Below are 24,186 nucleotides of genomic sequence, written 5' to 3' on the forward strand. Positions count from 1 at the left end.
GCAATCTAGTGGGGCATTTTCAAAATATAGTGCGAAAAATGCTCTGCTGGTATGCTCAGCTGGGTAAGCAATCTAGCGGGGCATTCCAAAATATAGTGCGAAAAATTATCTGCTGGTATGCTCAGCTGGGTAGCAATCTAGCGGGGCATTCCAAAATATAGTGCGAAAAATGCTCTGCTGGTATGCTCAGCTGGGTAAACAATCTAGCGGGGCATTTCAAAATATAGTGCGAAAAAATGCTCTGCTGCTGGTATGCTCAGCTGGTTAAACAATCTAGCGGACATTCCAAAAATATAGTGCGAAAAATGCTCTGCTGGTATGCTCAGCTGGGTAAGCAATGTAGCGGGGCATTCCAAAATATAGTGCGAAAAATGCTCTGCTGGTATGCTCAGCTGGGTAAGCAATCTAGCGGGGCATTCCAAAATATAGTGCAAAAAATGCTCTGCTGGTATGCTTAGCTGGATAAGCAAACTAGCGGGGCATTCAAATCAATGATCTGCTGTTTATGCTCAGCTGGGTAAGCAATCTAGCGGTATATTCCAAAATGGTGCGAAAAATGCTCTGCTGCTATGCTCAGCTTGGTAAGCAATCTAGCGGGGCATTCCAAAATATAGTGCGAAAAATGCTCTGCTGCTATGCTCAGCTGGGTAAGCAATCTAGCGGGGCATTTCCAAAATATAGTGCGAAAAATGCTCTGCTGGTATGCTTAGCTGGCTAAGCAGTCTAGCGGGGCATTCTTATATATAGTGTAAAAATTAAAAAAATGCTCCCCGTAATGCTGAGCTCGTAGAGCCATCTAACTGGGCATTGCAAAATAAATTGTATCATTGCACTGCTGGAATGCTCAGCTGGCTAAGCAATCTAGCTGGGCATTCTGATAAATAGTGTAAAAACTATAAAATGGCTCTACTGTAATGTCGACCTAGCAGAGCAATCGAGCGGTGCATTCCAAAATAAAGTGTTAAAATGCTCTGCTGGTATGCTCAGTTGGCTAAGCAATGTAGCGGGGGCATTCATATATATAGTGTAAAAACTATACAATTGCTGTCCGTAATGCCGAGCTAGTAGATCAATCGAACTGGGCGTTACAAAATAAAGTGTATCATTGCACTGCTGGAATGCTTAGCTGGGTAAACAATCTAGCGGGGCATTCTTATTTATAGTGTAAAAGATAAAAAAATTGCCCTCCGTAATGCCGAGCTGGCAGAGCAATCTTACGGGCCATTACAAAATAAAGTGTATCAATGCTCTGCTGGAATGCTAAGCTGGCTTAGCAATCTAGCGGGGCATTCTAACAAATAGTGTAAAAAACTATAAAATTGCTCTCCGTAATGCCGAGATGGCAGTGCTATTTAACGGGTCATTACAAACTAAAGTGTATCAATGCTCTGCTGGAATGCTCAGCTGGCTTAGCAATCTAGCGGGGCTTTCTAACATATAGTGTAAAAACTATAAAATTTCCCTCCTTAATGCCGAGCTAGCAGATCAATCTAAGGGGGCATTACAAAATAAAGTGTATCATTGCACTGCTGGAATGCTAAGGCTGGCTAAGCAATCTAGCGGAGCATTCTCATATAAAAGTGTAAAAATATAAAATTGCTCTTCTGTAATGACGAGCTGGCAGGGAAATCTAACAGGGCGTTACAAAATAAAGTGTATCAGTGCTTTTCTGGAATGCTCAGCTGGTTAAGCAATCTAGCGGGGCATCCTTATATGAAGTGTAAAAACTATAAAATTGCTCTCCTGTAATGCCGAGCTGGCAAAAGCATCTAAGGAGGTATTACAAAATAAAGTGTATCAGTACTCTGCTGGAATGTTAAGCTGGCTAGGCAATCTAGCAGGGCATTTCAAAATATAGTGCGAAAAAATGCTTCTGCTGCTATTCTCAGCTGGGTAAGCAATCTATCGAAGCATTCCAAAATATAGTGCGAAAAAATGCTCTGCTGGTATGCTCAGCTGGGTAAACAATCTAGCGGGCATTCCAAAATATAGTGCGAAAAATGCTCTGCTGGTATGCTCAGCTGGGTAAGCAAATCTAGCGGGGCATTTCCAAAATATAGTGCGAAAAAATGCTCTGCTGGTATGCTCAGCTGGGTAAACAATCAAGCGGTGGCATTCCAAAATATAGTGCGAAAAATGCTCTGCTGCTATGCTCAGGCTGGGTAAGCAATCTAGCGGGGACATTCCAAAATATAGTGCGAAAAATGCTCTGCTGGTATGGTAAGCTGGATAAGCAAACTAGCGGAGCATTCAAATTAATGATCTGCTGTTATGCTCAGCTGGGTAAGCAATCTAGCGGGGCATTTCAAAATATAGTGCGAAAAATGCTCTGCTGGTATGCTCAGCTGGGTAAACAATCTAGCGGGGCATTCCAAAATATAGTGCGAAAAATGCTCTGCTGGTATGCTTCAGCTGGGTAAGCAATCTAGCGGTGCATTCCAAAATATAGTGCGAAAAATGCTCTGCTGGCATGCTCAGCTGGGTAAGCAATGTAGCGGGGCATTCCAAAATATAGTGCAAAAAGTGCTCTGCTGCTTTGCTCAGCTAGGTAAGCAATCTAGCGGGAAACATTCAAAATATAGTGCGAAAAGTGCTCTGCTGGTATGCTCAAGCTGGCTAAAGCAATGTAGCGGGGCATTCCAAAATATAGTGCGAAAAATGCTCTGTGGTATGCTCAGCTGGCAAAAGCAATGTAGCGGGGCAATTCCAAAATATAGTGCGAAAAATGCACTGCTGGAATGCTCAGCTGGCTAAGCAATCTAGCGGGCATTCTTATTAAATAGTGTAAAAACTAAAAAAGTGCTCTACTGTAATGTCGACCTGGCAGAGCAATCGAGCGGTGCATTCCAAAATAAAGTGTTAAATCGCTCTAGCTGGTCAGCTGGCTAAGCAATGTAGCGGGGCATTCCCAAAAATAGTGCTCTGCTGGTATGCTCAGCTGGGTAAACAATCTATCGGGGCATTCCAAAACATAGTGCGAAAAATGCTCTGCTGTTTTGCTCAGCTGGGTAAGCAAAATCTAGCGGGGAATTTCCAAAATATAGTGCGAGAAAAATGCTCTTGCTGGTATGCTCAGCTGGGGTAAGCAATATAGCGGGGCATTGACCCAAAAAATAGGGGGGAAAAAAAGCTCCCCGGTTTTGCTTAGCTGGCTTAAGGCCCCGTCTAGCGGGGGAAATTCCCTTTTATAAATGTAAAAAATTTTTTAAAAAAGCTCCCCCTAATCGACTCGGGAGAGCCAACCAATGGGCATTGCAAAATAAAATTGGGATCATTTCACTGCTGGAATCTCCCGGGTGGGGGAACAATCTAGTGGGGAAATTCCGAAAATATGGAAAAAAATTTTAAAAAAGGCTTATTTTAAGTCGACCTGCCGAGCAATGAGGGTGCATTCCAAAATAAAGTGTTAAAAGCTTTGCTTTGGGATGTCCGTTGGGTTAGCAAAGGCGGGGGATTCCCTATATATTTGTGTAAAAATATACAATTGCGCCGTAATGGGAGCTTAGTTCAATTTGAACGGGGGTTACAAAATTTAAATTTTACATGGCCCCCTTTTCGGAATTTGCTTTTAGCTGGGTAAACAATCTTAGCGGGACATTCTTATTTATAGTGGTAAAAGATAAAAAAATTGCCCTCCGTAATTGCCGAGGCTGGCAGAGCAATCTTACGGGCCATTACAAAATAAAGTTGTATCAACGCTCTGCTGGAATGGCTAAGCTGGCTTAGCAATTTAGCGGGGCAAATTTTTAACAAATACGTGTTAAAAACTATAAAATTGCTCTCCCGTAATGCCGACGATGGCTAGTGCTATTTAACCCGTGGTCATTACAAAATAAAGTGTATCAATGCTCTTGCTGGAATTGCCAGCTGGCTTAGCCAATCTTAGCGGGGCTTTCTAAATATAGTTGTTAAAAACTATAAAATTTCTCTCTTAATGCCAAGCTAGCAGATCAATCTAAGGGGGGCATTACAAAATAAAGTGTACATTGACCCACTCTGGAATGCGTTTTTTTAAGCAATGGCCCTAAGCAATTTCTAGCGGGGGGATTCTCATATAAAGTGTAAAAATAAAAAAATTTGCTCTTCTGTAATGCCGAGCTGGCAGGGAAATCTAACAGGGCGTTACCAAAATAAATGTATCATGCTTTTTTGGGAATGCTCAAGCTGGTTATATGCAATCTACGGGGCATCCTTTTATAAGAAGTGTAAAAACATAAAATTGCTCCCCCGTAATGCCGATCTGGCAAACATCAAGGGAAGTTATTTACAAAATAAAGTGTAACATATCTCAAGAAATGTAAGCGGCTAGGCAATCTAGCAGAGCAAAATTTCAAAATGATAGTTGCGAAAAATATTGCTTGCTGTGCTCTCAGCTGGGTAAGCAATCTAGCGGGGCATTCCAAAATTAATAGTGAAAAAATGCCTCTCTGGTATTGCCTCAGCGGGGGTAAACAATTCTGCGGGCATTCCAAAAAAGTGGAAAAAAAGCCTGGGGGATGATCGGCCCCCCAAAGTATTAAAGGCCCAAACCCAAAATAATTAAATGCGAAAAAAGGGTCTGCTGGGGATGCTCACTGGCCCAAACCAAAGTGCGGGATTTCCAAAATTTTAATTTTGGGGAAAAGGTTGCCTGCGTAGCCCCAGCCGGGAAAGCAAAAGTAGCGGGATTTTCCCAAAATATAGGGGGACCCCAAAAATCTTCCCGGATGCTTTAGCTGGGTAAAACCCAATTTTCCGGGGAATTTTTCCCAAAAAAAAAGTGCGAAAAATGTTGCTGGATGTTTAAACCCGGGTAAGCAAACAGCGGGGGAATTTTTTAAAAATATTTTTTTTTCGAAAAATGCCCCTGGTAGCTTGCTTGGGCTAAGGCCAAAGCCCCAGGGGGGGGGCATTCAAATTATTTATTTTGCTGTTATGATTTTTAAATTGGGGAAAGCAATTTTTTGGCGGGGCTTCCCAAATATTTTTGCGAAAAATGCTCTCTGTATTTAGCTTTGCCCAATCGTTAAGCCGTTTCAAGAACCAAAATATAGGCGAAAAATTTCTCTTTCTTTTCCCAAAACCAGCTGGCAAAAATCCCACGGGGATTTTCCCAAAAAATAGTGCCCAAAAACTCTGCGTATGCTCAGCTGGGGAACCAAACCCCGCGAGGATTTCCCCCAAAAAATTTAAGTGGCGAAAAATTTCCTTTTTTCTGGGTTTCTCCCGCTTTGGGGGAAAAATCTTATCGGGCATTCCCCAAAAAAATAAGTGCGAAAAATCTCCCGGTGGGAAGGGTCAGCGGGAACCCCCAAAAACTTCGGGCATTTTCCAAAAAAAAGTGGCGAAAAACAAATTTTTCCTTTTCGATCTCAAGGGGTTAAAGGGGGTTTAAACAATCTGGGGGCCCCAAAATATTAAGGGCCCCCCAAAAAAGCCCTCTGCCCCGCTATGCTCAAACCCCCCGGGTAACCCAAAATTTGCGGGGCCCTTTCCCAAAATAAAAGTGGAAAAAAGCCCCTGCTGGAAATGCTCACTGGCTAAGCAATTGCGAGCTTTCTTAATAAATTAGTTAAAAAACTAAAAAATGCTCTACTGTAATGTCGACCTGGCCAGAGCAACACGGTGCATTCCAAAATAAAAGTGTTAAAATGCTCTGCTGGTATTCTTAGCTGGCTAAGCAAATGTAGGGGGCATTCCAAAAATAGTGCGGAAAAAATGCTTGCTTGGCAGCTCAGCGGGAAGCAACTTAGCGGGGCATTCCAAAATATAGTGCGGGAAAAAATGCTCTTGCTGGTTTGCTTAGCTGGCTAAGCAGTCTAGCGGAGCAATTTCTTATTATATAGTGGGGGATAAAAATTAAAAAAAAAAATGCCCCCCCGTAAGCCTGAGCTCGTAGAGCCATTCTAACTGTGGCAATTGCAAAATAAATTGGGTATCATTGACTTGCTGGGGAATGCTCAAGCGGCTAAGTCAACTAGCGGGAAATTTTTTAAATAAAGGTTTAAAAAAATTTTAAAATTGGGGCCCCAAATGAATGTCGACCTTGCAGAGCAATTTGAGCCCGGGGCAAATTTCCAAAAAAAAATGTTAAAATTTCTCGCTTGGGATTTCTTTAGTTGGGTAAGCAAAAAAGCGGGGGATTTATATATATAGTTTTAAAAACTATACAAAATTTCTGTCCCTAAAGCCGAGCCCAAAAATCAATGTCACAAAGTGAAAGTACGTTTGTAAAATATTGCATTATATTTTCACGCCGAACCTCATTTTTACTCTATATTCATTGATGTGAGATTGCATCATCTTTTGTTTAATTTAGAGTTTTCGGGTGAAATTATTATTTAGAGTATTTTTATGGTTTGCATAAATTTCCATGTCTCAATTTAAACATTTTGCCGTTTATTTCACAAAAATCCTTTCAGTAATAAGAAAGTTACATTTTTGTTTTATGAACCAGATATATGTATTATGTCTGTATTTGAAGGACGGGCCTTTATTTTACATAACTATTTTTCCCGCCCGTCCAGCTTTATTTCGTGCAAATCGATTTTTCATGTTTAGCACGATCTGTTTTCCCGCTCAGTACTCAGTAGTTTGCTATATATTGACTAAATTTTAAGTGACATATTGCAATGCACTGGACGTTATACAGGTCACTATGACGGTGACAGACAAATTATATTTGTCATAAAATTACAGCTTGTACAAGGTAAATTTAATTTTCTAGTGATTTTGTTTCATAAATTTTTGCTATTTCGTAAATACTATTTTCTATTAGAATTATAGTTTATTTGATTCAGGTTTAGTTATTTGGCAGTAATTTATTGTTTTCTAAATTTTTGCAGATTGAATTTTAAAAGCTCTTTTTATTCTAGTGTTTCGCTTATGCAAATTTATACCGAGACATGTTAATTGATGTATGTTAATTGAAGTTTTAATTATATTGTAATTGTATAGGAGCCATGAATATTTTATAGATATATATCAATTCATAAATAATTTATTATGGTTCTACCGTATTTGTGTAACTTTATGTAAAATGCTGCAGTATCGTAATGATTTGTTTCAATCAATTTAATTTACGTTATCATCCTACTTCATTTCATTTATCATCAGTTTTTGTTATAAGTATATACAACGTATCAAAACTAACGTATCTCTAGAGAAGGATCTTCAGTGGCATGATTTTGGAAGACGTTTATTTATTGGTGGTTATTATGTGGCGTATATTTGAATATATTTGCAACGCTGTATTATGCGGATGTGATTGAATTTTTGTTCCACAGAATGTATGGTGTACTATAGTGGACATTTTGTTTATTTAAAGAAGCACGTTATTTTATTGAAAACCGACAAAGGTCGAGTCTTTTCCAAGGGACTTTATTATACCCTTATGTTTGATTATCATGGAACTTACCATGTTTTATACTTTGTAGCTTCTTATTTGAGGAAACACCCGAAGATGACGCGGGCCCTCCACACGTATGTCCATGGCTAAAGGGTGACGCATGCCCTTGTTCAGGATCCTATCAACTGTGCCAACACTGTAGGAAGTACAGTTACGCTTGATAAGATTTTATACAAGACGCCCGCCATTGTGACGAATTTTGTTTAACAACGCCACCACTTTATTGATACATCATGACGGAAACTTTACGGGAGAAATAGACTGAGATACGTTGATAGTGTTTGTTTGTGCAGTGACTTATCATAGTACTTTTCATATATAATCATTTTTCATTTATAAATATTCATTTATTGTAAATAAATTTGTATATATTTTTCTGTTCTGAGTTGTTGGTTGTTTTAGATAGCAATTGTGGTCGGCCTGGTATCCCAGCGTAGTCCCTATTGTGACAACATATTTTAGGCCATCTTTGTAATAAAGATCGGGATAACAGAAACATTATTATAGTAGAAGATTACTCCACATAATGAACAGAATGTTTCCCGTTTAAAACATTTTCAAAAGTACCTGATTCAATTCCCGCTGATCAAGAAAAACAGTTTGAGAGGGTTTTTTTTGTTTTTTTTTTTTTGTTCAGGAATTGTGCTCTTTGTTAAAGAACTACATCCAATCAACCGAAATCTGATGGAATGCTTAATCGGTTTAATTGTACGCATGTAACTATGTTTGGCATGTATGCGCGAAAAAAATCAGAGCAAGGGGTAATTAGGTAATATATGTTACATGATTCTTGTATGACTATAAGAGCAAAGACACGGGCAAATTTTGAGAGATGCTGCTATTCACAGTGGCTGGGAAGGTCAGTTAGATATTTAGTGGTTATATCAATCAGCTAAATAAGATATATAGGGATTTTATGCTAAATAAAGAACTTACTAAGATTGGATGATGGGAGAATTTCGTGCTATTATAATATAAAATAATAAAGCATTGCGTTTTGTGCTAAACATAGTGTCTTATCTTATAACTTTGAAAAGTTTGACGGGTCTCCAGGGGGATAAGAGAAGAGCTGAAAATATACATCTAACTGTATAGTGTTTTTATAGGTTAAGACGTTTAGTTGAGATGTTAATATTCACTCATAAATTGATGATATAAGCTTGTATGTTCTTTTCAATTCGCTAATTCTTATTCATATGAGAAACTTCTTAAAATCATTTATATCTAATCATAAGTCAGAGCATCCTGAGAAAATACATGTAAACTTATTCTATGTTTATAATAAAATGCTACCCGGTTTTAATAAAGAAAAAATCTCGGACACATTGTAATATGTTATCAATTCACACAGCTTTCTAATGTGTAACATCTGACACGTACTATTTTACATTAAATCACTAAAGAATAAAGTTTATATTATAAATGTTTAATACTTCACCAAACAGTTTAAAGAGCCAAGTCCAAAATGCAGAGAGCCAACTACAAAAAGCAGAGAGCCAACTGCAAAAAGCAGAGAGCCAACTACAAAAAGCAGAGGAAAGAAAAAACGCACTTCAGGCTACGGAAACTGCATTAAAGGATCAAATTGATAGAGCTCATGTATATGGTTACAGGTAATTAGAAAATTAAAACTATAATGAAAGTCAAACTATAGTTCTAATAAGTACAGAATAATTTTATTGTTCTGAAGATGTACTTACATATTTATTACAATTAAGGTAGAACGCGACACTTGGCGAACGTTCGAGTAGCGTCTTGAAAATTGGCATGCAAATAGTTGACCATATTTTTGATTAGGTTCCGTTGATTTTATTTCAATAGTTTCAGCCAGTTTTTGTACAAACGGCGTCAAAGTTGACCATCAGAGCCCGTTTTGAACATGACGTCCTTGCGTATCCTTGGCAACTTTTATGGGTATTTCAACGCCATTGGCGGACAAAATATCTTAAATTCTACAGCATTCGACGGAAACTATTTTTTTCATTAAGCTGATATAAAATTTATTGTTTTACGTCGAAAAATGTTTAAAAATTGGAAAGAAAATTGTCAATTTTGTGTAAAATTTGACGTTCAGTGTAGCCGCATTTTTCGGTTTTAAAGTGGCTTATTAAAAAAATTCCTGAAATAAATTTTTGATTTTTTTCTTTAAACGTACTTTAAAATGTATACTCAGTCTAAATGACTAAACAAAATAGGGGTCACCGACTCAATTTTTTCGGTACACGTGATTTTATTTCCCACACCCCTATGGATAAAAGTCACGCTATCACGGGGCGTTTGTTATTTTTATGTCATTAAAACGATCGCCCTGTGTCAAAATCCCGCTATAAATGAAATTATACGCCATTATGACCACTGCGAAAAATATATGGATACAATAAAGGGTACGGAATTACGAATATTATAGACAGACAGGCAAAAAATAAGTGAAAATTGAACACGTAGATGTACGGAACCGTGAAGGTGTGAATAACCTTGTGTATTTATCAATTGATTGTGTCTAATACGCTAACAGAGCGGTAACGGAACAATGATTGTCTCTGATTTGTTAATTATGTCTCATTTCACAGTTTGATTTATTTTAAGGTAAAGATGTTACCGTATTATATAAATGCCAAAATGCACGAGGAATTGATAAGTTAAAATCAGTTGACGAGAGCTGTCTATAAGTGACACATTTAAATTAATTAAAAACAGTGAATTTGCCGAGACCTACTTTAAAAATCTTTATCTGACAAAAATGGTATAAAGTTGGCAATATTTACAATTGGGGAATTATTATAAACAAACAAAGTAAACTACATGTATGTTCGTTAAATCATTATCCATTACCCAAATATAAACATATGCGGATGTAATCGGACTTTATCGTTATGAGGTAACTGCTGTTCGTTTAAATCCAAAATTTTATTGTATTTATATGCAATAATGTAACAAAAACCAAGAAAACATATCGTATAGAATTTTTATCATTTCTTTATTTAGCAATATACTTACTCATAATCATGAAAATGAAAATGGAAATATACGTTTAGCATCCTTTGTTAGTCATTGCTCGGTTTATATGATCCTGAACAGCTGAAGGGGACATTGAGAAAACCGGACCGCTGAGAAAACCGGACAAAACCCTCGGTTCGACAGCCGTCCGGTTTTCTCAACTTTCTCTGTATAAAAATTTACATGTGCAGTATCTAGCTCAGGACCGCCTGGTTCGCTATATATGTTCTGTAAAACATTGTAGCAACGCTATATGTCGCAACGCCGCTATATGTCGCAGCTAACGCTAAATGTCGCAACGCTGACGCTATATGTCGCAATCAACGCTATATGTCGCAATCGCCAATTATTCATTATTCACTGTATAGCCAACTTTATGGTAGAATTTATGGTAGAATTTATTTTGAACAGGAAAACAGTATTTTAAACATGAAATATAGTGAAACGCTGTAAATACACGTCTGCGGATGTTTGTAGCAACGCTATATGTCGCAACGCCGTTATATGTCGCAACTAACGCTAAATGTCGCAACGCTGACGCTATATGTCGCAATCAACGCTATATGTCGCAATCGCCTACCGCTAAATGTCGCAACGTTTCCGCTATATGTCGCACAAAAATCGATTGCCGCTAAATGTCGAAATCCCTTGACGCTAAATGTGGCTCTTGGTAGGAAAGTAACAGATGGAACTGATACAAAAAGTAAGTGTTAAAACATTTAAAGTTTATACCATTTACACATGATCTCATACCTGGTCCGTGGTTGAGAACCAAATCCATCCCTTTAATCAAAAACTGTTTCTATGGCCATACAAGGTTTTTGCCATAGACCGCGAAATACAACTTTTGTTTGGTTACTAGGATATTTCGCGGTCTATGGCAAAAACCTTGTATGGCCATAGAAACAGTTTTTGATTAAAGGACCAGGTGTGAGATCAAACTTTCTCTTTGAGGATGTCTTTCTCACAAAATGCATCAACAAAAACATTTGGAAATACATGTATATTTGTTATATTATTTGACATAACTGAGCAAACCGCTTGTTAATGCTAAGGGGGAACTATATCTTAACATTTTATGTTAATAGCTGTCATTATAAATAGTGGTCGAATAGCCCAGTCTAGGTAATTCGAATTTGGTATTTGTCCAGAGCAGATATATACTTATGTATTGAGTAATAAAATGTGAAACATCAGTGTGTTCTCTCTCCGTTATACGACAGGGGATACAACAATATTTTGATATCCGAAGTACTGTGTCCAATTTCTCATATTATACTGCGCTTTGTTTAAGCCTCGTTTTTTCTCCGTTACATGGATACTTTTGTAATGGTTTGATATTGTAGCTTCATATTTACATTAACATGGTTTCGTTTGTGGCGTTTCATAATGAAGTATCATTTTCATTTTATAATGATACATTTGCCTTGTTTTACCATTACATGAAATACTTTTGTAAAGTTTTCCTTGTTGCAGCCTGGTTTTCAGTGTCACATTTCCTTATTGTAGCCTCGTTTTCATTATAATAGGGTTAGTATAGTCTCTTTTCCTGCGTTTAACTGTAACGCGAATACGTTTGTAACGTTTCCTTACTGTTGCCTTGTTTACACTGTAACGCGGATATGTTTGTGACGTTTCCTTACTGTTGCCTTGTTTTCACTGTAACGCGGATACGTTGGTGACGTTTCCCTACTGTAGCCTCGTTTTCACTGTAACGCGGATACGTTTGTGACGTTTCCTTACTGTTGCTTCGTCTTCACTCTAACGCGGATACGTTTGTGACGTTTCCTTACTGTAGCCTCGTTTTCCCTGTAACGCGGATACGTTTGTGACGTTTCCTTACTGTTGCCTTGTTTTCACTGTAACGCGGATACGTTTGTAACGTTTCCTTACTGTAGCCTCTTTTTCATTGTTACATGGCTACGTTTGTGACGTTTGTTACTGTAGCCTCGTTTCCATTGTTACATGGTTACGTTTTATGACATTTCTTTACTGTAGCCTCGTTTCCATTTTTACATGGTTACGTTTTATGACATTTCTTTACTGTAGCCTCGTTTTCATTGTTACATGATTACGTTTGTAAAGTTTCTTTATTGTAGCCTCGTTTTCATTGTTACATGGTTACGTTTGTGACGTTTCTTTACTGTAGCCTCGTTTTCATAGTTACGTTTGTCACGTTTCCTTTACGTGGCCTCGTTTGTATTGCAATATGGTTACGTTTATCACATTTTCTAATTACATGTATATACTCGTTTTGATCGAAACAAGGACACGTTTGTGAATGGTTACTCTATTTCCTGATTTACATGAACACGAACACGTTTATGACATTAAATTATTATCCCATATTCTCCCTTATATGTTTTATCCTCTTTTTTCTCGTAACACTGATACATTTGTTAACTTAACGTATCGTAGTCTCATTTTAACTTCACCATGGTTTCATTTTTGATGTTTCTAAATTATTTCGAAGCAGAGTTGTTCGTTCCTCACATATATCACATCTGCAATATGCTGAATGACAGGAATTTTGTCAAAACGTAACTTTAAATATTATGTTCACATTTACATGTATTAAGTTGTTGTCTTATTATCACCCTTTGATGATTTATCTAACGACAAATTGGATGTATAATTCAATCGATATTTGAATTATTCTTAATTTGTCGCACGAAAGAAAAAATGAACATTCGGTTCATGCTTATTGAATATACATCTAGATATCTAATACATACGATTTTATGTCTGGTTGCTTTTGAACATATTATGACATAATTCATGGAGGATATTCAAGTGTTTTCTATAAATACAGGATTTATTTTCATCTAGTGGCAAGACATTAATTATTTTATGAGTGGCGGTAGCCATGAATGAAATATGATAATTTCCATACCACAAGATGATAATAAATCCTGTATTTATAGAAAAAAAAACTTGAATTGTCTGTTTATCATATAGATTTCTCTTTTCTTTTTTTTGACATTACAATTTGAAAGAATTCTCCTTAAATTATGTGTATTTTCTGAATTTAGAAGAAAGTAGTCCGGCAAGACAGCAGTGAAAATACGGAAAATATATTTCACTACAGTGAAAAATAGCTTTTTACAGTGAAAATACTAAAATTGAAAATACGCATTTTATTTCATCAGTATTTCTCAATATTTCACTTATAAGTATATGATAAAACAATTTCTTTTTGGCTTGATTTTTAGTTTCTCTATTCTTTTCATGGGTCAGCCTATAACCTCTATATGTAAACGGATAAAAGAATACCTCTATTTATTTATTTTTATTCATTTTTGTATTTATTTATTTATCTAATTGATGTTGTTGTTGTTTTCTAGTGGGGGAGTAAGCAGTTGACAGTATGCAATTGACAGTAAGCAGTTGACAGTAAGCACTAGGCAGTTAACAGTAGGCAGTAGTTAGTCAGAAGTAGACAGTAAGCAGTCAACAGTTGGCTGTCGTTTATGGAATTTCATGTTATAGTCCATGCATTTATTAATTTATCAGTGAATTGCTTTAAATGTTGTTTCTAAGAATATATATGTACCTGTAAACTATTAAAGTAAATTAGGAGGCAGAAAAATACCAAGGATTAAACCGGGTTTTGAACCACAGGCCTCTTGGTCCGTAGACGGACACCTCAACCACGTCGTTAAAGGGTTAATCTAACAGCAAGGCTGATGGAAGTGGCCTATAAACCTACAACCACTAAACTCCTCCCCTCTTTACTTTTCAGAGCTAGCCAGCTCTCCTGAATGTCACTCCCTGCTTACCGCATGAGTCCGTCAAACACTTCTGACACCATTTAAGTGAATTAGGAGACAGAAAAATACCAAGGGTCCAACCGGGTTTTGAACAATAGACCTCTTGGTCCGTAGGCGGACGCCTCAACCACATCGCTAAAGGGTTTACCCAACAGCAAGGCTGTTGGAAGTGGCCTATATACCACTGCACTATATTGTGTTTGACCTCCAGAACGGCAACTATTTGGGCAACTGAATAACTTTTTGGCCAGTACAGTTGTAATAGGTCGTCCATTTTTATTTTAATGCTATAAGCAGTGAACAATAAGTAGTAAGCCGTAAGCAGTTGACAGTAAGCAGTTGACAGTAAGCAGTAGGCAGTCAACATTTGGCAATTCCACAGTATATTGATTCATTAATGTTCCCAAAGAAATATTGAGATAAATATAAAAAGTTATGAAAGTATAACAATTCTGTCATAATACCTAAATCAATACACCGCATAGTTACGAATATCAACAGATCAATTGGGTATTATTTAATACTTACATGTAGTAAAGCCTATATATCTAGTCAGATTATGAACAGGTATAATATAAAATATATATTAAGATATAGTTCCCCCTTAGCATTAACAAGCGGTTTGCTCAGTCAAATAATATATTAACAAATATACATGTATGTCCAAATGTTTTTGTTGATGCATTTTGTGAGAAAGACATCCTCAAAGAGAAAGTTTGATCTCACACCTGGTCCGTGGTTGAGAACCAAATCCATCCCTTTTATCAAAAACAGTTTCTATGGCCATATAAGGTTTTTGCCATAGACCGCGAAATACAACTTTTGTTTGGTTACTAGGATATGTTTTCATGTGTAAAAGGTATAAACTTTAAATGTTTTAACACTTACTTTTTGTTTCAGTTCCATCTGTTACTTTCCTACCAAGAGCGACATTTAGCGTCAAGGGGTTTCGACATTAAGCGGCAATCGATTTTTGTGCGACATATAGCGGAAACGTTGCGACATTTAGCGGTAGGCGATTGCGACATATAGCGTTGATTGCGACATATAGCGTCAGCGTTGCGACATTTAGCGTTAGTTGCGACATATAACGGCGTTGCGACATAAAGCGTTGCTACAAACATCCGCAGACGTGTATTTACAGCGTTTCACTATATTTCATGTTTAATGTTTTCCTGTTCAAAATAAATTCTACCATAAATTCTACCATAAAGTTGGCTATACAGTGAATAATGAATAATTGTAAAGGCCGATTTGATAATGATGTTTTTAATACAGCATTTATGATGAATCCTCAATTAAACGTTATTTTTAACATTATAATATTCTAAAATGATAAGCAAAACCAAAAAAATATGTATTAAAGATGTTTATTTACTTGTAGAAACGAACGTGCTACATCTGTAATCTAACACCCACTGAGCTAACGTTCAAACATGACTGTTGCTTCACACTTATATAATTGATGAACCGTATATTTTAATTTGTCAACAGTTCGCACAGTTATTTAGCATATACTCTGTCAAATTGTTGTAATAGTTTTTGCTTACAAATGAACTTCAAATTCATTCTGGTTTTTAATAGGTGGAATAAAATACATATCACTCACAGTATATCATTCATAGTGCGGGTAATACAAAATTTATAGCTTTGCAGAATTTTTGGTAGACTACGTATAAATTTATGATTGAATTTCCGTAAATTTCTAAATTTACATAAAAATATATTGTTGCTTTTTGCTCCTTATGGCATATTTCTCGATTCAAGTTTATTTATTTTAATGTATTTCAATATCAAAACATTACACCGCAATGATCACTCCGCTGTATTAGTTTGCGCAGCGTTCGCGTTGCCGTTGAACGCCTGACTTCATTTTCTGTACATTCGTCTGTTTACAATTACATATGAAGTTATTAATCATGCTTAAAAAACAAGAAGAAAATTTGTTTGTTTTTCGTACATTTTTTTCAGCAAACATAAACGTCACAAAATGGAAAGGCGATAATAAATTCAATAAAATTGCACTTCGACCAAGCCCATGATAGTTAGACAATTGTTGTTACATATCTGTTAAGTTTCGTTCACTGCTGACAGTTCCTTTTTTGCTCAAGTAACACGGTATATTGAAATGATCCTGTATTTAGACTTTACTAGCCTGGGCTCAAGTCTTTGTTTCTGTTCAGAAAATCGAGTATATATCAGTAAGAAATGGTGACGTGCTCGTAAAAAAACAGCGCGTATGTTATGAATAAGCAAAAATATCAACGCCTAAATACCAGGCTACCTTACGGAACGTCGGTGGTTCTACTCAGCAAAGATTTTAAATATAAATATGCTTAATCATCTTCATGTCTCATTTTAAATATTAAGCATTTGCAATGGAACATTGTTGGTGTTGTTTCATATGTATAAGTAAAGCTCTAGAACAATTCTCCTGATAAGCCGCACTTTGAAGTCTCAAACGTATCTGCATATGTCGAATTTCGTTACAAAATTACTCAAAATTACTGGGTGGGGGAAATAAAATCACGTGTACCGAAAAATTTGAGTCGGTGGCCCTCTAATTTATTTAGTAATTTTGACTAAGTACACATTTTAAAGAACGTTTAAAGAAAAAAATCAAAAATTTATTTCGGGAATTTTTTAATAAGCCGCTTTAAAGACGAAAATTGCGGCTAACCTGAACGTCAAATTTTACACAAAATTAACAATTTTCTTTCCATTTTCCAAACATTTTTCGGCGTAAATCGATAAATTTTATATCAGCTTAAAGGTTAAAAAGGATTTCCGCCGAATGCTGTAGAATTTAAGATAGTTTGTCAACCAATGGCGTTGAAATGCACGTAACAGTTGTCAAGGATACGCAAAGACGTCATGTTCAAAAAACGGACTTTGTTGGTCAACTTTGACGCCGTGTGTACAAAAATCAGAATTTTTTTAATATGGTCAACTTTTTGCATGTAAATTTTCAAGACGCTACTCGAAAGTTCGCAAAGTGTCGCGTTCAACCTTTATACATGTCAGTGTCATACTGGCTGTGTTAAGTTTAATATTAAATGGATTCTTTCGTGAAAAGCAGTAAGATAAAAATGATAGAATAAGATACCAAAAGTGCTGACATGTCTATAAGAAAATGAAGATATATTGGATAATTTATGTAAAAAGTCTTTCTAAAAATCGTAAAATTTATTTTCTTTATTATTTACTTTTATTACCTTAACAACAGAAGGATGCGAAATAGAACAGCAAAATATGAAAATCGGCAGCAGAACTAATTTCCCTTATTTTGACTTAGAATCGAAGTAATATTGAGCTGAGAGGTGTTTATCGGCTATTTTACACGGCATACGGCCTTCGTGGCTTATGCCTATGCATCAAATCTCCAAACCGATGTTAATTAGCCAATAAGTACCGCTTAGAACGGTATCATATCTTAAGCAACGTCACTAAGCATTATTATTAGAAACCAAACTTATATCCGACAAATCAAAAACAACATTTCGTGAAATGAACACTTTTTGTTAAATGAAGATTCAGCCAGCGTTCGTTTTTCCGACAATAAATTGTTTTGTTACTTACACGCTTTAGAAAGGGATACAAAAAACGAAGACTGGATTCCGTCCTCTTATATTTGGGCTTGTTTGTGTAAAATGGGCATTAGACATTTTCGAAAATTTACCAATTGAAGAATCTGTCATATAATAAAACTGTTATCTATAAATATCCCAGTCTACTGAGTACAAATGGTTTTGAGGCATGATTAGCCTTTAAATAAATGATGTGTGATAACATTCAGTTTACTTGCAGAACGGCAAGAGAGTTTTTTATAAATTTCTTCATTATAACTCATATTTTTATTTTTCAGGAAAACGAAAAAACAAATAATAATAGATTCGCTTCAACAATCTTTGTCTACAGCCCGGAATGAAAGAAATGAAGTAAAAAAGACGCTTTCCAAGTAAGGATTAAAAAAGCTTAATTATTTATATCTAAATAAGATTACACATTAAAGAGATCTTATTTACCTTTTTACAAGAATTGAAATATTTTACGTGTTAATTCGGTTTAATTTCAGCATTTTCTAACTACACTACTGGATCTCTTTTTATCCTACGTTCAAGTTTTTTGTTAGTTGCAATGTACGCATTTCTCTTTACATTTTTAATCTTTCATGTGCATAATTTACATTATGCTCATGTTTTGCACTGAAAATAGATAAATAAGATGTATATTTGAAAACATTGACTATTGTTATAACGATTGAATAATAATTGCAAAACACGAATATTTAGGATAAAATGTAAACACTGCCTGAGAAATAAAAGCACTGCCTCCTTTTTTTTAAAATTGAAAATTATCAATATTTTTAATAGATGTAAATATATTTTAATAAGGCTATTGATTAGTCGGGTGACATTTGAATATGATGCCTGTATTTTTCCGGCCAAATGCCGGTCTAAAGAGGTTTGACTTCCTATAAAATTTACAGGGAAGAACTAAATAGAAGAAGAGTTTTCATTTGTCATTTCAAAAATTACAAAATGAAATCTTGGAATCTCCCATTCTAATTTAAAAAGTAAAACTATTTCTTGTTTACTATTTCTATTACTATTTTCTAAGATAGTTCTTTACTTATAAGTATAGGATAGATTTTGCCATGCCATTATGCAAAAAAAAGCCAATTATAGTTCACACGATATCTCTTTAACTTTCTAGTTAAATTGTACGTGAACATAAGCACGTGAATTAATGAGTTCAATTAGGAATTCATGAAACTTAAATCTTGAAATTATAATGTAATCACAGGTCTTTCGTACAAATCATCATTTTCTGTTACAAGTACAATAATGTATTTCTTTTATTTATGCAAATGTTATTTTAGTTCTCTTGTGTTGGAGGCTATAATCTATGACATGCTCTTGTACCAATTCCTGTAACAAACCAGTACTTAGCGGTTTGTTCTTGCTTAAGGAAACAACGGTTTGCAATGGTCCTCCTTGGCTCCTTGCCGCTGGTTCTTGTTGCTGGGTCGTGTTTGGGTTGAATCCACTGAACGCCGCCTTTCCTTGTTGATCTTATTCATCATATTTTAAGTAACGCAACAAGTAGTACTTAGAATGGTAACCACTCCGTCAGGCTGCAATACTTTTTTATGATAATGTAATTCATGTGTGTGAACAAAGGTTGATAAGGTATACCTGATGATATTAAAATTAAAAGTTATCTTTTTAATTCAGGGAAATCGACGAATTGAAAATTGAAATCGAGAAATTGAAGAAAGCACCCAAAGAACAAGAAAAACGGTATAGTGTTTAAGTTGAGAAATAGATTAACATGTAATTTGCATTTTAGCTAATCTGAGTACTAGTGCTCAATGAGAGCTTTTTTGATACGCTTTTGTCCGTTCAGAGTTTGTCATCGGTCGTTAACATTTTTACTTAAAAAGGAGAAAAAAACACGCGTAAAATACATCTTTTCCTTAACTGATTGGTAGTTTAAGTATACAGCAATAAGTTTTAGCTTAACTTTTAAAGAAATCAATTAAATGGTTTGGGTTTTTTTGAATAAGAAAGAAACCAGTGCTGCTAAAAATAAAAAAGTGCTAAATAACATACTGTCCTCAACCGTCCGATAGATTAAGATGATACTGTACAGAAATAATTATAGGGCAATTAATTAAAAGGTTCATCTGGATCCGGTTTGGTGAACAAGATTGCCGTCGGAGCTAAAATAGAAACGCTTTTCAATGACATCTCATTAACTGTTAAGTAGACTTTGATATGATATTGAAGGATATGCGTTGGATAGTCGTGTATATTTATGGCTCTAATGGTCAGGGTCAACAAAATTTTCGTCCGAGCTAATACTGTAAAACACTTATTATTCGCGAGAAAGTTATTTTCGCTAATATTCGCGAGTTTTCTAAGACGCGAATTCATATTTCTCGCGAATATTTCACTTTGTCTATACACTTGTCCGAAAATGAACACTATCCGAAAATGCGTACACATGGATTTATATCTGCGGGAAAGTATCGAAGCCATTTCTAGTTACATCACGTAGCTATTCAAGTGTTTCAGAATAACTGTTTTGGTATTTGGTACAAATGCTTTAGCACCTGCGAGTTGTTTGTATCATTTCTATTTATTTTATCCTTTTGTATTGTACATAGTTTAAGCCGGAGGGTAAACATAATTGTTTACTACAGGTTAGGCAAATTATAGTACCGTTTAATTGATTTTCGTCTGCTTGCCTTTGAATGGCTAATCAGTTAAACTTTAACACTTTGCATTATTAGTAACAATGCTAGAGGCACGGAGTATAATCAAGGACAATACATGGGAAACACAGTGAACACATATCTAATAATTATCAAACTTTGTTGACATATTTTTAGACAGAAGGTTTCACTTAACAAGAAGATTAGCAAGCTATCAGAAAAATCGATATGGATATAAATGCATCGTCGCACAATAAACGACGCAAAGTTATTGAACGGACAGGACAGAAATTATCCGAATCACATCGGGTTTCCGGTTTCACATTTTTCGGGAAGACGCGAATTCATGTTGACGCGAAATAATTATTTTGGACATTTTGCCTCAAATTCGCGAAATAAGGTTCTCGCGAAAAATAAATGTTTCACAGTAATAAAAAGTAACACTTTGTCCTCAACCATCCGACAAATTTATACAAAACTGTAGCAATGATCAATTGGCAGTCCTTTACTTAAATTGCGGCAATTTTACCGGTGTGCTGTATAAAAATTTTGGCTGCCAAGGCTAAAAAAAGAAAGATATATGTACTTCATTCAGTTTAGCAGACGTTACCCTTAAAGCATCACTCCTCTAGATTCATGCTAACTTTAATAACAATTTTGAAAATGTATTTAAAATTATAAGCAACCAAAACACTTTACATTATCAATGTCACTCACAACCAATTACCAAAGGGAGTTAACAGTATGCACAAATAGCCTTAACTGCGTTAGTTACGCAGGAGATATATAGTTGTAATTACTATAAAATCAGACATTTATTACACATATCATGTAAATTATTCCTTGAATCTTTTCACTTTTCCTAAAATCTAAGTGCATGTAACTAAAGTTTGATATTATTGAAATACTTTGGCTCTTCTATAGGCATGCTGCTTTAATGACGAGACATTGCCGAAATCTATCTATCTATCTATCTATTGTCTTTCAAATTCCTTTGTTAACTTTGGGCAGCACGAAAAACAAATTAAACCATTTATTCATTGGACTAAGATACAGATCTAATCAGTGCGTGCTAATGGAAACTGTCTCTACCCTGTGCACATATGTATGTATTGCATGTATGTATGTTATATGTATGTGTATTTTAGTGTGTTTGTGCGTGTGTGTATGTGTGTGTGTGTGTGCGTGCGTGCGTGCGTGCGTGCGTACGTGCGTGCGTGCGTGCGTGTGTGTGTGTGTGTGTGTGTGTGTGTGCGTGCGTTGGTGCTTGTGGCAATTCATGAAAGGTGACCTATTAATTTTTTAGTGTTTACTATTTTAATGCACTGATGGGCAATGCGACCATTAAATGCATGATAAAAATAAATCATATATTTCGGGCTTGACTGACAGATAGGATTTAACAAAAAGGATTGGTACAAATGTATTCGGCAAGCATAGACAACATACGAACTTCAATACAAATTTCAACCGGAACACGTTAACTCTTGTAAAGGGCTTTAATAAAGCATCACACAGTTTTCTGTACGAAATCTGATGTCGTCATAGTATTATTTTTACAATAGGTTTACCTCTTACATTTGGTTTATAATTTCTAATCATGGTCATGCCTTTACATAGTTAGGTTAAGAAGCAGACGCTGCTTTTGGTTGAGTCTATTATGTTTTGTTTAGGGGGTGAGTTGTCATACACAGATTTACAATTTATATGCATTTATTTTTTTCCAATGATTGTTATTATCTTAAATGCTTCTGGGATTGTTGTTTTATCAATTCATTTGTAAATAAGATTGTTATATGTCTATTAACGGAATAATTTTAATGAACACAAAATTAGTTCACACCTTTATGTGTATTGATAACGTGATAGTTTAAGCCAATGAAAACACATCATTATTATCACAATCAGGCAGAGAGGGTTAATCGATCATCTTAGCAAACAAACTTTGAATTGCAAGTATTTTTTCATAGCTTTTCGGCAGGATAAACTGTCCGAAGATGGCCAGGCATTTTCGTATTGTAAAATGGCTGCCATTTACAGTATCAAGTGATTATCCCAAGCACCACCGCGACTTAGCGCGGGAATTATAAATATAGCTAACCTCGGCGCGTCGCATAGAATGGAAAAATATTTTTTTCATATTTTATTGTAATAAATATTTACAAACTGTGTCTTTCGAGTTTTTTTTATCAATATATAATCATTGATGATTGTCAAAATAGCCATTTTATTTATGAAAAGAAACACAAATGTCCGCCATTTTGTATTATTTATTGTTTTGACGTCACGTCACAATTGTGGCGTTCTTTCCGGTTCGCGCGTTGTGTATTTATATGAAATGAAATTGGAAATAAAAAAGAAGAAAAAAAAATTTGATTTCGAAAGAAGCTTTATACATATTGTCGGAAAGCTTAATTTTCAGCAAGTCTCCTTGTTGGTGAGCAGGTCCAGTGAGGGAACCGAATAAAGCAGCAAGTCTAGAAAACGGTCGGCTTTCTAGTGAAGAGTTGAGCCTTAGCAACGGTCCGCTTCCCAGTAAAGAAGCAAGTCAAAGAACGGTCCGCTTCCCAGTAAAGAAGCAAGTCTAAGAACGGTCCGCTTCCCAGTAAAGAAGCAAGTCTAAGAACGGTCCGCTTCCTAGAAAAGAAGCAAGTCCAAGGAACGCAGCAAGTCTAAGAAGCGCAGCAAGTCCAAGGAGCGCAGCAAGTCTTAGAAGCGCAGCAAGTCCAAGGAGCGCAGCAAGTCCAAGAAGCGCAGCAAGTCCAAGAAGCGCAGCAAGTCTAAGAAGCGCAGCAAGTCCAAGAAGCGTAGCAAGTCCAAGAAGCGCAGCAAGTCTAATAAGCGCAGCAAGTCAAAGAAGCGCAGCAAGTCTAAAAAGCGTAGCTAGTGTAATAGTGAAGCAAGTCCAAGAAGTGCAGCAAGTCCAATAGTGCAGCAAGTCCAATAGTGCAGCAAGTCCAATAGTGCAGCAAGTCCAATACTGCAGCAAGTCCAATAGTGCAGCAAGTCCATTACTGCAGCAAGTCTAAGAAGCGTAGCTAGTCCAATAGTGCAGCAAGTCCAATAGTGCAGCAAGTCCGATAGTGCAGCAAGTCCAGTAGTGCAGCAAGTCCAAGAAGCGCAGCAAGTCCAAGAAGCGTAGCAAGTCCAATGCTGCAGCAAGTCCAATACTGCAGCAAGTCCAGGAGTACAGCGATTCTTAACTTATAATCACAAATACCGCTCAGAATATCGATAAAAATCTCATAAGTGAAACCAAAAACTTGACAATGATGTCAATATGAATAAATAATCATATCTCAAATGTGCGACTATGACTTACAATGAAATTCTATCTTTAGTGTATTAAAAAGGTTTTTTAATTTCCTGTAATTTTATTCTGTGATTATGCTTCAAAGCAGTCAATTGACAGTGATTTTTTTTCATATTTTGATTACCTTGAAATCATTTTTCTCATCTGAAGGCATGCAACTTTAATTTGATGATACATTACTTACATTCCATGAAAATGTTTAAAGATATAAAATATCTCATGACATGTTTGTTCATTTTACATTGCACCTATAATGCAGCAAGCATAAAGTCTTCACAAAAAGTAGTATGCAATCGTACCTATATTGCATACGAATGTATGTAATATTTTTCTTGTTTATATTTCCCTATTTCTAAATCTTTTTTCTATGGCAAACTGTGTGACACAATCGTTTATTTTTTTATCATTTTCCTCTACTTTTATACACCTTGAAATTTCGGCGTCTATGCTTTTCACATGGTTGTCCGTTCATCTGTCCGTCGGCCAGTTGGTAAGAAAT

The 24,186-nt window shown here is 35.9% G+C and overlaps 2 long non-coding RNA genes across 2 annotated transcripts; both read left to right on the forward strand.

The window, feature by feature from the left end:
* The first annotated feature begins 6,185 nt into the window (after window positions 1–6,185).
* Window positions 6,186–7,764, forward strand: LOC132744877 (uncharacterized). The gene is made up of 2 exons (XR_009627758.1): window positions 6,186–6,688; window positions 7,416–7,764. It is a non-coding gene; the product is annotated as an uncharacterized LOC132744877 (long non-coding RNA).
* A 1,073-nt stretch (window positions 7,765–8,837) lies between these two features.
* LOC132744878 (uncharacterized) lies at window positions 8,838–19,603 on the forward strand. The gene is made up of 3 exons (XR_009627759.1): window positions 8,838–9,000; window positions 18,020–18,112; window positions 19,392–19,603. It is a non-coding gene; the product is annotated as an uncharacterized LOC132744878 (long non-coding RNA).
* The last annotated feature ends 4,583 nt before the right edge of the window (window positions 19,604–24,186 follow it).

Source organism: Ruditapes philippinarum, unplaced genomic scaffold, assembly GCF_026571515.1.
Source record: "Ruditapes philippinarum isolate M1 unplaced genomic scaffold, ASM2657151v2 ctg939_1_1_1_1, whole genome shotgun sequence".
NCBI lineage: Eukaryota > Metazoa > Mollusca > Bivalvia > Venerida > Veneridae > Ruditapes > Ruditapes philippinarum.